This window comes from Leptodactylus fuscus, chromosome 2 (genome assembly GCF_031893055.1).
Source record: "Leptodactylus fuscus isolate aLepFus1 chromosome 2, aLepFus1.hap2, whole genome shotgun sequence".
Classification (NCBI taxonomy): Eukaryota; Metazoa; Chordata; class Amphibia; order Anura; family Leptodactylidae; genus Leptodactylus; species Leptodactylus fuscus.
In genome coordinates this window covers 204,586,946-204,600,141 of record NC_134266.1, presented here as the reverse complement: position 1 = coordinate 204,600,141, position 13,196 = coordinate 204,586,946, and positions in this window count along the sequence as shown.

Here is a 13,196-nt window from a genome sequence, read left to right as displayed (position 1 = left end):
ATATTGACTTATAGCTCTCAATAGAAGTCTATAAGGAGGGTAAAAATAAGAGGGAAGATGATCCAAGTGACAGATAAGAATTGTTTGTTTGTATTTTTTTTTTATGTAGATTGTGAGCCCCATATAGGGATCACAATGTACTTTTTTTTCCCTATCAGTATGTCTTTTGTAGAATGGGAGGAAATCCACACAAACATGGGGAGAACATACAAACTCTTTGCAGATGTTGTTCCTGGACTCCAGCGCTGCAAGGCTGCAGTGCTAACCACTTGGCCACCGTGTTGCCCCTCAGAGAAGAAAAATTGGCAGACAGATGCAAACAGAATCAGAGGCTGATACAGCTAATAGTGGTGACTTTTATACTTTATCAAGTGCATTAAGCACAACAAAATTAGCCAGTAAATATAATGTTCTCTATGATCTTTCTGAGTAAGTGAAAGAGACTTAAGTAGCAGAATCTCATAGTTTCCCATGTTTGTGACTGACATCATAGTAGCTAGTTTCTACCCATTAGATCAGGTACAACCGATAACTAGGAATATAGGTTGTAGAGTGGAAACTGCTAAAATGCAGAATATAAGTCATGTAATGCCCAAAATAAGTGTTATTCCTTATGGGAACACATGACAATATATGTTATTTGAATACAGCTGTATACATTAATTTATCACAATTTATATATACATTCATGGTTCTTGTATACAGTCCTATGAAAAAGTTTGGGCACCCCTATTAATCTTAATCATTTTTAGTTCTAAATATTTTGGTATTTGCAGCAGCCATTTCAGTTTGATATATCTAATAACTGATGGACACAGTAATATTTCAGAATTGAAATGAGGTTTATTGTACTAACAGAAAATGTGCAATATGCATTAAACCAAAATTTGACCGATGCAAAAGTATGGGCACCTCAACAGAAAAGTGACATTAATATTTAGTAGATCCTCCTTTTACAAAGATAACAGCCTCTAGTCGCTTCTTGTAGCTTTCAATCAGTTCCTGGATCCTGGATGAAGGTATTTTGGACCATTCCTCTTTACAAAACAATTCAAGTTCAGTTAAGTTTGATGGTCGCCGAACATGGATAGCCCGCCCTCAAATGATCTGAAAACAAAGATTGTTCAACATAGTTGTTCAGGGGAAGGATACAAAAAGTTGTCTCAGAGATTTAACCTGTCAGTTTCCACTGTGAGGAACATAGTAAGGAAATGGAAGACCACAGGGACAGTTCTTGTTAAGCCCAGAAGTGGCAGGCCAAGAAAAATATCAGAACGGCAGAGAAGAAGAATGGTGAGAACAGTCAAGAACAATCCACAGATGACCTCCAAAGAGCTGTAGCATCATCTTGCTGCAGATGGTGTCACTGTGCATCGGCCAACAATACAGCGCACTTTGCACAAGGAGAAGCTGTATGGGAGAGTGATGAGAAAGAAGCCGGTTCTGCACGTACGCCACAAACAGAGTCGCCTGAGGTACGCAAAAGCACATTTGGACAAGCCAGCTTCATTTTGGAAGAAGGTCCTGTGGACTGATGAAACAAGGATTGAGTTGTTTGGTCATACAAAAAAGTGTCATGCATGGCGTCCAAAAAAAACAGCATTCCAAGAAAAACACTTGCTATCCACTGTAATATTTGGTGGAGGTTCCATCATGCTTTGGGGCTGTGTGGCCAATGCCGGCACCGGGAATCTTGTTAAAGTTGAGGGTCGCATGGATTCCACCCAGTATTAGCAGATTCTTGAGAATAATGTTCAAGAATCAGTGACGAAGTTGAAGTTACGCCGGAGATGGATATTTCAGCAAGACAATGATCCAAAACACCGCTCCAAATCAACTCAAGCATTTATGCAGAGGAACAATTACAATGTTCTGGAATGGCCATCCCAGTCCCCAGACCTGAATATCATTGAACATCTTTGGGATGATTTGAAGCGAGCTGTCCATGCTCGGCGACCATCAAACTTAACTGAACTTGAATTATTTTGTAAAGAGGAATGGTCCAAAATACCTTCATCCAGGATCCAGGAACTGATTAAAAGCTACAGGAAGCGACTAGAGGCTGTTATCTTTGCAAAAGGAGGATCTACTAAATATTAATGTCACTTTTCTGTTGAGGTGCCCATATTTTTGCACCGGTCAAATTTTGGTTTAATGCATATTGCACATTTTCTGTTAGTACAATAAACCTCATTTCAATCCTGAAATATTACTGTGTCCTTCAGTTATTAGATATATCAAACTGAAATGGCGGTTGCAAACACCAAAATATTTAGAACTAAAAATGATGAAGATTAATAGGGGTGCCCAAACTTTTTCATAGGACTGTATGTTCACAATAAGAAGAGTGGAATAAGTCTTGCTGGTGGGTTATCTTCCATAAGACTAAAAGAATACAACATGCACATCTCTTATATCCGCTAGTATCATTTTTTAGAGGAAAGTGCAGACTCTTATACTGCAGATTTACCAGATGTAGACAAAATTATCTTGGCAAACAGATTGTATGAGAAATACATTTCTGGTAAAGTAGAAAACAAAGCTGAAGCATAAAAATACAATTTCTTTTAAATATGTTTCACCCTCCACTTTTTCAATTCTTTTCAATATCTATTCAGCAATGAAGGTTATATGCTTTTATTATAAAGAGTTGTGGAATAATGTGTGACATTCTAGCAGCTGCCATGCAAAAACAGCATTTGTTTCAGTTGTTTCCTACTTTTACCTTGTCTATTTTCTGTAATGATATGCCTAACTAAATAAGAATCAACTTTATAACTCTTTATTCTCAGAATCCCACAAAAGACAAATAACTGTTTATTTCTTGGAAGTACTTTAAAGATACTCTTCCATTCAGGAACTATATAAAACAGCAATTAGAGAATTATTTGTCTATGTACAAGCAGACAAGACCCAAATGATGATGTAAGGAATATTATTTCCCAGACAACATTATTGGAAAATGTGAACAGAGCTAAATGTGCTCTTTCTGGTTTTACAGTGGAAAACATTAAATGATAGATTATATTTAATTGGTGTTTCCAAGGTTAATGTGACATAATCTATATTGTCTGAAAAGTAAAAATAGAATTAAATGGGTAGACATTTTCAGAATTAGGGATATACGTTTATTTGATACACACAGATACACACACAGACACCCACATACATACATACATACATACATACATACATACATACATACATACACATACACACAAACATACATAAATAAATAAATACATACATACATACATACATACACATACAAAACAGATAAAAGTTTTGGGGCACCTACACATTATACCTACAGGAGCTTTTAAGAAATTTCATTTTAATTCCATAGGATATGTAATGGAGTTGTTGACCCTTTGAAGCTAAAATTGCTTATAGTATGTTGTGAAATCTCTCTACAAGTGGAGTGCGCTCTGGGAACTTGGAAGAGAAGGTCAGACTTGCAACCTCCATTGTAGTACATCTCAAAAGTGTGTGAGAAGATGACAGGCAGAGTACTGGAGTCATGCTGGAGTCCAGATACAACAGTCCCAGGTCTGTGACATGTGTGATCCAATGCGGATCTGGAATAGGCCTCAGCCCAGGTGTAGATCCTGGGCTCATTACTGGCCTAGAAAAAGGCTGCAGCTCTTGCATTCCAGTGCAATTCCATCTGGTGAAAGGTGGTGTGTGGTTCTGTCCTGTAACTCTGAGTCTGCTGAGACAATATTGTGCTTGTTTTGTTCTTTTGTCTAGAATTAAGCCACATGTATAGTTAGGTTATCAGTTCTGTTTAATTATTTGCTCAGACAAGCAGGTTTTTATTTTCTTTGTTTTGCTCCTGAGATTAAGGTTTATTTATTTTGCTTTTTTTCACAAATAAACCAGTTTACTGCTTATTTTGTGTCCCTGTCTTGACTGATTGGGTCTGCGCTACCGAGCTAACTTCCCCACAAGTGTTTGATGGAGTTTAGGTCAGGGTTATGTGCAAGTAACTCTTTTTATATACAAGGGGATCCAAAGGTATGGTGACACCTGAATAAATGGAAAATGTGGGTTAGGAACATCATCCTGTGCATGGAATGTTGCTACGGATAGGTTTGTGTATGTATCTCTATCAGATATACAGTATATGTCACATACACCCAGGACAGTTGAATTTTCCCACACTAAAACCATACCTTTATGGACCTTGCTTTGTGCATTTAGCATTGCTGGAGGTAAACTTTTCTGTACCCAGGGCAAAGGTACAGTTCTTTGCTCCAGCCCTGTAATCTGACCAAAGCAAAGTGGCTTGTTGGTGCCCACTCTAGCACTCAGCACCTAGGGCACGTTACCCCCGACCCCTCAGCTACACCTATGCATTCAGTCACAGTCCTATTGGAACTAAAAAGTGCTTTTGCCAAACTGTTTCCAAACAGATGAAAACTTACATGCTCAAGAGTCCAGTGCCTACATGCTTTACAACACTCCATCCAATGCATAGCATTCTGCTTGGTAATGTAAGGCTTGAATTATATTTCAGAACTTTTATGAACTATGGGCTTAAGCACTCATTGACTCCGCTCTGTAACTTTACGTGGTCTACCAGGATGGGGTGCTGTAATCCCTAAATACTTATACTTTTCAGTAATAACACTCACAGTTGATTGTGGAATGTATTGGAGGGAAGAAATGTAACATACTAACTTGTTGCAATTGTAGAATCCTATTACGGTATGATGGTGGAATTAGTGAGCTCCTTTCAATGAGTCATTCTTATACAAATGTTTGCACAGGCAGACTGCATGGTCCAAGTACCCTGCAAATCTACAACAGAATATCTGATATAGAAAAGAATCAAGGTATTGCAATGTCTCAGTCTAAACTCCAGAGTCAAACCCATTTGTAATTTGGCAGTACCTTAAGAGAATTGTGCAGAAGTAAATTCTCACAAACCTCAATGAATGAAAGCAAAACACTCTAAATCACACAAACAAGTCTACACAAACCGTTTTCTAATCTAGGATAAAATGAGAATTTAGTGTTTTCTATTTATTAAATAATAAAGCAAGAAGGCTGAGGGCTTAATTTTTAATAAAAAAAAATACATTAAAGAGCTGCTTCAATTATCACATACATCATATGCAGTAACAAGTAGTGTCATTCACTATACAAAAAAGTTCACACATTATGGTGAGCAATATGCAAATACACAATGTAATCTAATTATAGTTAATTACTTAATTAAATCATTAATTCAGTAATCTTTACACAGGATAGGCACACTCCTAATCCTTTGCATCTGATAAAATGGGTATAGAAAACCAATGAACTACAAGTGATTCCCTAAGACCAACCACGTGTTCATCACCTTGTGCATTAGTGACCCCTGTAACTATGCATGTAAGGACAGTGCTGATAAGAAATTGTCCCGGTGGTTCCATGAAATTAACTTTGAAGCCCTGTAGGAAGGTTAAAGGATATATACAACTTCCCTCATGCATATTCACCTGCCACCACTGCATTACAGAGCACATTACAGTGATATAAAATATACATTTTTATGTATGTCACTTTTGTAGTTTTGAGCATTTTGATAACATCTGTGAAGTCTTATGCTAAGAATGGGATGTTTTCATAGGAGTGGGAAGATCAACTCTCATTATACAGCATGACACAGGAAGGAGACAGTAGGGGTCTTATTGGCAAAAGCAGTGCTTCAAGGAGTCTCGAAGGCACCCCTGTTGGAAATCTCTGCTATGGAGCAATATCAGCTACAGTACACAATACTGATTAAAAAACGGGTGTTATACTGATGAAAAACCCTATATACTTGTTAGGATAACAGATCCAGATCTGGGCTAATAGTGAGAACCAGCACTAGATACTCCGATTTAAATGTTAAACACGGCACCATGTGTTCAACACCTCCAAGGCCGCACCAACTCCAACCCCACAATGGTTTTCACCAGAGCCCCAGATGGTGGGGATGGACTTGGCGGCATTTCTGGGGCACACTGTACAGGTTGGGAAACGCACAACGCACCACAAATAACAGTAAACCAGACCCTGAGATCGCTTACCACCAGACGTTTTCAGGTAGCAGTGTAGGTCCAGGATCTAGAAGGATGTGGCATGTAGTCAGAAGATGGCAGCAGAGAGTAAATCATAGTCGTACGGTCCAGGGTCGTCAGGGTCGTCACCAAGAGGGAAACGCGGTACAATTGGTAATCCAATGGGAAAGTCAGGTAGGCCGGGTCAGTAACAGGAATGGTCAATCAATTCAAAACAGTAATTCAGGAACTGGAGGTCTAGAGGCAAGCTGGGGTCATAAACAGGAGCAAGAACAGTATAAATTCAGAAGGCAAAGGCAAGGTCAGAGTTGAAAGCAAGAGGGTCATTAACAGTTAATCAGAACACATGAGAATATTTACTATCAGTACACTAGATCAACTGAATAGCCAGTGATGGGCTGGAGCCAGAGCCCACCTTAAATAGGCTTTGGTCCACCACTAGGCCGCAAACCAGAAGTTCCCCATCCAGCTCAGGAGGAGGTCAGCAACTCCTGAACAACGTGAGGGACCCAGGAGGAGGAGGGCTGGCAGCCACCGCATGGCGCCACAGAGGCTCCGGCCCTGCTCCTGACAGTACACAAGTGAATGCAATTTACTCTATTAATTTGCATTCTATATATCAAAAAGTTAAACAGTTTACAAGGGCTTTTAACCACTTCCTCATATCCCAGACTCACACATGGCCAGCAGATCAGTTGCAGTTTATTTAATAACCCTTTTTTTTTTTCATTCAAATTAAATATTTAAAGAATTACCATCCTTTGACGGAACTTTTGATATGTCAAAGTTGTGAACTTTTGATATGTCAAAGTTTTGTTTGGTGCGGTCTGAGTGCTATGGCCCACTAATCTCTAAAATGAAGGAGCATAAGCGCTCAGCTGAGTACTGCACCCCTTTGTCGTTGAGACTTGCTCACCATGACTCTATTCAGCTGAAGACAGGCGCCTACACAACAATGATCCATCAATCACAGGTGAAGGGACTTAATGCTCAGCTGGGTGACTCTGACTCTTCATTCTGACCCCATCAATCTATTCTGTCATGTCACTTTGGTATAAGTAAAAGGGCAGTCACACGTTGTGATTTGCTTACCATATTTTCATGAAGATGCAGATAATTTTGCCTCTTCTTTTCTATTTATCATTCTTCATAACTTAGTTATCATAATTCGTAACCAGGGCATATTTTCTATTATAATCTTATTGGTAGGGTTGTAGCTACAAGAACGTAACACATGTTAGATGAAGTTCATGTTTAATCATCTAGCTTTGCCTTTTAACAATTATTGAGTTACTAATTCAGGACTATAAACGTGAACAAAGTACAGTAAGATGACGCCTGCCAGAACTTAAATTGAAGTCTTTATGAACAGATTGTCAACCAGACTGTAGTAATAATCTTCCTAGCCACCATGCTGTCTTACAGATTGCTATTTTAAGCTACTTCTATTATCACGGTGGCTTGGCAGCAGATCTGAAACTTCAGGTTGGGTTCTTGGATTCAGTTGCACAGTCTGCGTACCAAATGATTTCAATAAGATAAGGGATATTTATTTTGAAGCAGTAAAAATAGTTGCCATTTAGAAAACTGAGTTTTAGTTGACATCTTTAGAGACAAATCCATATTTTCATATATTACATTACCGAAAACATGGAATCCAAGCACATTCTCTGAATTTTCAAATTGCAGTTGGAGCCATTTGACAAAATAACATATGGCGCCTCTTATTTTAATAGTAACTCATTTTGTTGGTCACAGCTCTGCAGTCTTAAGGAGTTGTGGCCTGTGGTTTCAGCAAAATTACTAAAATCATAATAGTAAACTGAACATTGCAAATTAGAAGCACTATGTTGACTTTACAGCCAAATTAATTCTGACCTCTAAAGTTACAGAACATTCATTAAACATTCATATTTGAATTGGATGAATTGCAGTTGAAAGATATAAATCTAGGTACGTGATCGCCTTTGGTGTGTTGCATGTAACATATCACAGCTTCTTTGATAATTTATTAAAGCTTAAAGCATACCTCCAATTATAAAACATCTTTTCATAAATCAATAGTGCATATACATAAAAGAAACTTTGCATTATATCTTAAGGAAAAGTTTCCTTATTGCACATCTACATTCAGAATACATGTTTACATACCGTATATTCTGTCTCCATTTTCACCTCACACACAGACCTCCATTGATTCATTGCCTCATTCTGTCAGTGGCTTACTTCTATCTTGACACATGGCCTTATTAGGCTTAGGCCCCATATTGCAGAAATGCTGTTTTATTTTGTTACAGATTTTGATATGTTTTTGAGCCAAAGCCAGAAGTGGATTGAGCAGAAGGTAGAAGTATAAGAGCTTCCTATAAATTTCCCATTCCTTTTGTAGCCATGCCTATAATTGGCTCAAAAGAACACAACAAAAAAGCTGCATTTCTGCAACGTGGGGCCAGTTCTGTAACTAAAGTCTTGTGGGCCTGTTGCAATCTTTTGTTCGGGGCCCCCTACCTTATCCCTACAGCGAATTCTTGATAGTGATGGTTACGGGTGTTAAGGAGTTTAACTCCTTCCTGACATCCGCCGTACTATTACAGTGGATAACAGGTGTTTAAACACAGCACCCGCATGGGTGCCATAGTCACTAGGCGTCTTCTGTTTTATACAGTAGACACCCAGCGTTAAAGCCCATTATCAGTGCCTGCACAGATCGTGGGCATGAACACCTCCGTGCCTCGGTCAAAGCTGATGGAGGAGACATTTTCCTGGTCAGCTCTGGGTCCAGGATCCCATTGCCATGACAGCAGGGAGCCTTGTGAAGGCTCCCTGGCCTGTTATTCACTGGATTCTATTGCAGGCTACTCTATGTAGCCTGCACTAGAAGCTTCGGTATTTTGCAATGCATTGCAATGCATTAGCATTTTAATGCATTGTATTAGTGATGAAACTCCCTGGGGTTCAAAATCACTAGGGGTCTAATATATGCATACATTTTTTTTTCTTTTTAAAAAGTAAAATAAAAACTAAATATAAAAAATAAAAATTCAAATCACCACCCCCCTTTCCCTAGAACACATATAAAAGTACTGAAATACTGTGAAACACATACATGTTAAATATCCCTATGTCTGAAAACACCTGCTCTACAAATCTATAAAAATATTTTTCCCATACGGTAAACGTAGTAGTGAGAAAAAGTCAAAAGTGCCAAACCACCATTTTTTCACTCTTTTGCCTCTGATAAAAATTTGAATAAAAAGTGATCAAAGCAATAGCAATTCCCCAAAATAGTATAACTAAAAAGTACACCCTGTCCCACAAAAAGTTGCCCTATGCATCCCCGTACACAGAAGTATAAAAAAAAGTTACGGGTGTCAGAATTTGGCGACTTTTAGAAAAATAATTTTTGGCACATATTTGGATTTTTGTTAAGGGGTTAAAATGTAAATAAAACCATATAAACTAGGTATTCCCGGAATCATAACGAAACATAGAATACAGTTGACATGTTGGCTGCATAGTGAACACCGTAAAAACAAAGCCCGTAAGAAAATCGTACAAATTCACTTTTTCTTCAATCCAAACCATTCTGAATTTTTTTTCAGCTTCCCAGTACATTGTACAGAATAAATGATGGCATGAAGAGAAATTTGTCCCGCAAACATTAAGACCACATATGGCTCTGAGAGCAGAGAAATAAAAAAGAAAAAAAAAATGAAAATCAAAAAATATAAAAATATTGACAGTGGGAAGCGGTTAATCCACCTTAGTGTGGTTAGGATAATCTGTGGGTCTCCTTGGTTTATGGGCCAGATGGAAGCTGCAATCTCAATACAGATGCCAGTGCTTATTGGCCTCCTAAGGCTCCTGGGCCCCGGTATGACTGTACCCCCTCGAGTTACTCCCTCAGTCACAGACTAGCAGAGTGTAGCAGGTGAAGATTTTCAACTTCTTTTCCAGCAGCCACTTATCCCCTCTCTCCTTTTTATAGACTAATATGTAAAAAGTAACTTAGCTTGATAAATGGAAAGGAAACCTAGTTCTTAATTGAGATATAGTCTATTCATTTATGAAAATTATATGGTCGTTTGTTTCAGTGTTGCGATCCTGTGTCACTAGTGTCATTATTGTAAATGATTTTGCATAGGTACAACATGAGATCTTAACAGATAGTTACTGTCACAGCACAGTAATAAGACATATTACCAGGAATGAGCTTTGTACCTGTGTACTTATCACATGACCATGGACCATATATCACATGACCATGGATCATATATCACATGACCATGGACCATGTATCACATTAACATGGACTGATTTTTATCCCCTGGGAGTAAGTAGAATGAATGAAAGCAAGCAAGCAAGCAGAAATCTAGAAAATTCTGAAGAATTGATACAGAAAGTATATTGGAAAATAGTACAACTCTTTATTATACAAATAATAACACTGGTTTCTCAATATTGGTCTGAAAATGGTCAATCCTTTTAATTACTCTTATATAAAAAAAATGTTTCAGTGAAGTCAATAGAGAATGACTGATAAAAAAATCTTTGAGAAAAGTTATTGAAATGCTATCTAGAGATGAGCGAACAGTGTTCTATCGAACTCATGTTCGATCGGATATTAGGCTGTTCGGCATGTTCGAATCGAACACTGCGTGGTAAAGTGCGCCATTACTCGATTCCCCTCCCACCTTCCCTGGCGCCTTTTTTGTTCCAATAACAGCGCAGGGTAGGTGGGACAGGAACTACGACACCGGTGACGTTGAAAAAAGTAGGAAAAACCCATTGGCTGCCGAAAACATGTGACCTCTAATTTAAAAGAACAGCGCCGCCCGGGTTCGCGTCATTCTGAGCTTGCAATTCACTGGGGACGGAGGTTTCCGTCCAGTTAGCTAGGGCTTAGATTCTGGGTAGGCAGGGACAGGCTAGGATAGGAAGGAGAAGACAACCAACAGCTCTTATAAGAGCTAAATTCCAGGGAGAAGCTTGTCAGTGTAACGTGGCACTGACTGGCTCAATTGCCGCAACCCAGCTTTCCCCGGATCCTGAATGGAATACACTGACAGTGTATTCCTGTATACCCTATATATACTGCCATATAGTGCCATTGCCTGACTGGGAATTCAAAGAATATATTGGGGTTACAAATACCTTCAAGTCCTGCCACTGCCATATAGTGCCATTGTCTGACTGGGAATGCAAAGAATATATTGGGGTTACAAATACCTTCAAGTCCTGCCACTGCCATATAGTGCCAGTTTCTCACTGGGAAATCAAAGAATATATTGGGGTTACAAATACCTTCAAGTCCTGCCACTGCCATATAGTGCCATTATCTGACTGGGAATGCAAAGAATATATTGGGGTTACAAATACCTTCAAGTCCTGCCACTGCCATATAGTGCCAGTTTCTCACTGGGAATTCAAAGAATATATTGGGGTTACAAATACCTTCAAGTCCTGCCACTGCCATATAGTGCCATTGTCTGACTGGGAATTCAAAGAATATATTGGGGTTACAAATACCTTCAAGTCCTGCCACTGCCATATAGTGCCATTGTCTGACTGGGAATGCAACGAATATATTGGGGTTACAAATACCTTCAAGTCCTGCCACTGCCATATAGTGCCATTGTCTGACTGGGAATGCAAAGAATATATTGGGGTTACAAATACCTTCAAGTCCTGCCACTGCCATATAGTGCCATTGTCTGACTGGGAATGCAAAGAATATATTGGGGTTACAAATACCTTCAAGTCCTGCCACTGCCATATAGTGCCAGTTTCTGAGTGGAAATTCCCCAAATAATTTGGGGATTCATTCACCCTACATCTCAGGCTCTTGCCATATTCACCCAGGTTGTCAGTGCTGCACCAGCTCGTTCCCAGACAGCTCGGCCCGAAAAACACATTACCTATATAGAGGATTTGGACAATGAAGACAACATGTTCTAAATCTAATGTCTGCACCTTCTCCAGAATTAAAATGAAGGCAGCGTTTAACTTTCAAATAGCACTGCACAAAGGAAGATCTTATCAGCTTGTCTCATGACATGCTACTAAAAAGTGTCATTTGTGTATCTTAATGTAAATATAGTTGTATAAGCTTTTTGGGTTTTAGGCACTGCCAAGTTATTTATTACCACCCGCTCCCTTATAATAATGATGACGCCAAAGTCACTGTGGGTGTTCAGAGCTCACAGCTTTGGTTGACATTTGTCTTGCTCTGTCGGTACCAGCTGTCTTTTTGGATACTGTAAAGTTATGTTGACTTTATTAACAGCTATAGAAGCTTTAGCCAGATTGTGACGGTGTGTAACCCTAACAACACTAAGTGGGATACACATTAATAGTCAGTCTATGTACGCTAAACGTATCACTGTAGTAATTTTTTTTCCCTCTCCCCAATATAAGAAAGGAACAGACATTAGACCTAGACCGGGGTTCGAGGCTTGTAAAAATCCAGTATTATTTGTTCTCCATGATGTGAAATATATGTTAGACTCTTGAAAAGCAACCCAAGATGAAGTCAGCCATGTGTGCCAGTGTGTTACTTGGCATGCCTTTGCTGGCCCCAACTGTAAGGGTCACTCTCCATTTCCTCCATTTTCCACTCCCCTTCACATCATTTGTGGTGAAGCAATGGGATGCACTGAAGTGCACCCTCTAGCCTCGTGTGGGACAGGGACATCAGATGCCACTCCAATCCCGTCTTCCTCCGCCAGCCAACGGTGCGAAGATGAGAGGAGTGTGCTCTGAAGCTCCAGATCTGCTACCAGGTTCCAGCCATTATCACAGGCGCAAAAATGCCAGGCCCCAGGTGTAGCAGGGAAAAAAAAATGCCATCTCAGCCAGGATGGCATCCCTGACCTCGGAGGCACTGTGCTGTCTGTCCCCCAAGCTGATGAGCTTCAGCACCGCCTGCTGACGTCTCCCCACACCAGTGTTTTAGCGTTTGCCGCTAGTAGCTGGGGTGGAGGTTGCAGCGTCGTAGGGTTTCAGTCTACTCCTGCCGTGAATTTTGGCCTGGGAGAGGAGATAGGGTACCTCAGTTTGCACCCCGGGACCAGACTCCACCACATTCACCCTGCCTGTCCTTAAAGATAAGCAGCATCCCTGACCACAGGCGCTTGTCCATGTGTC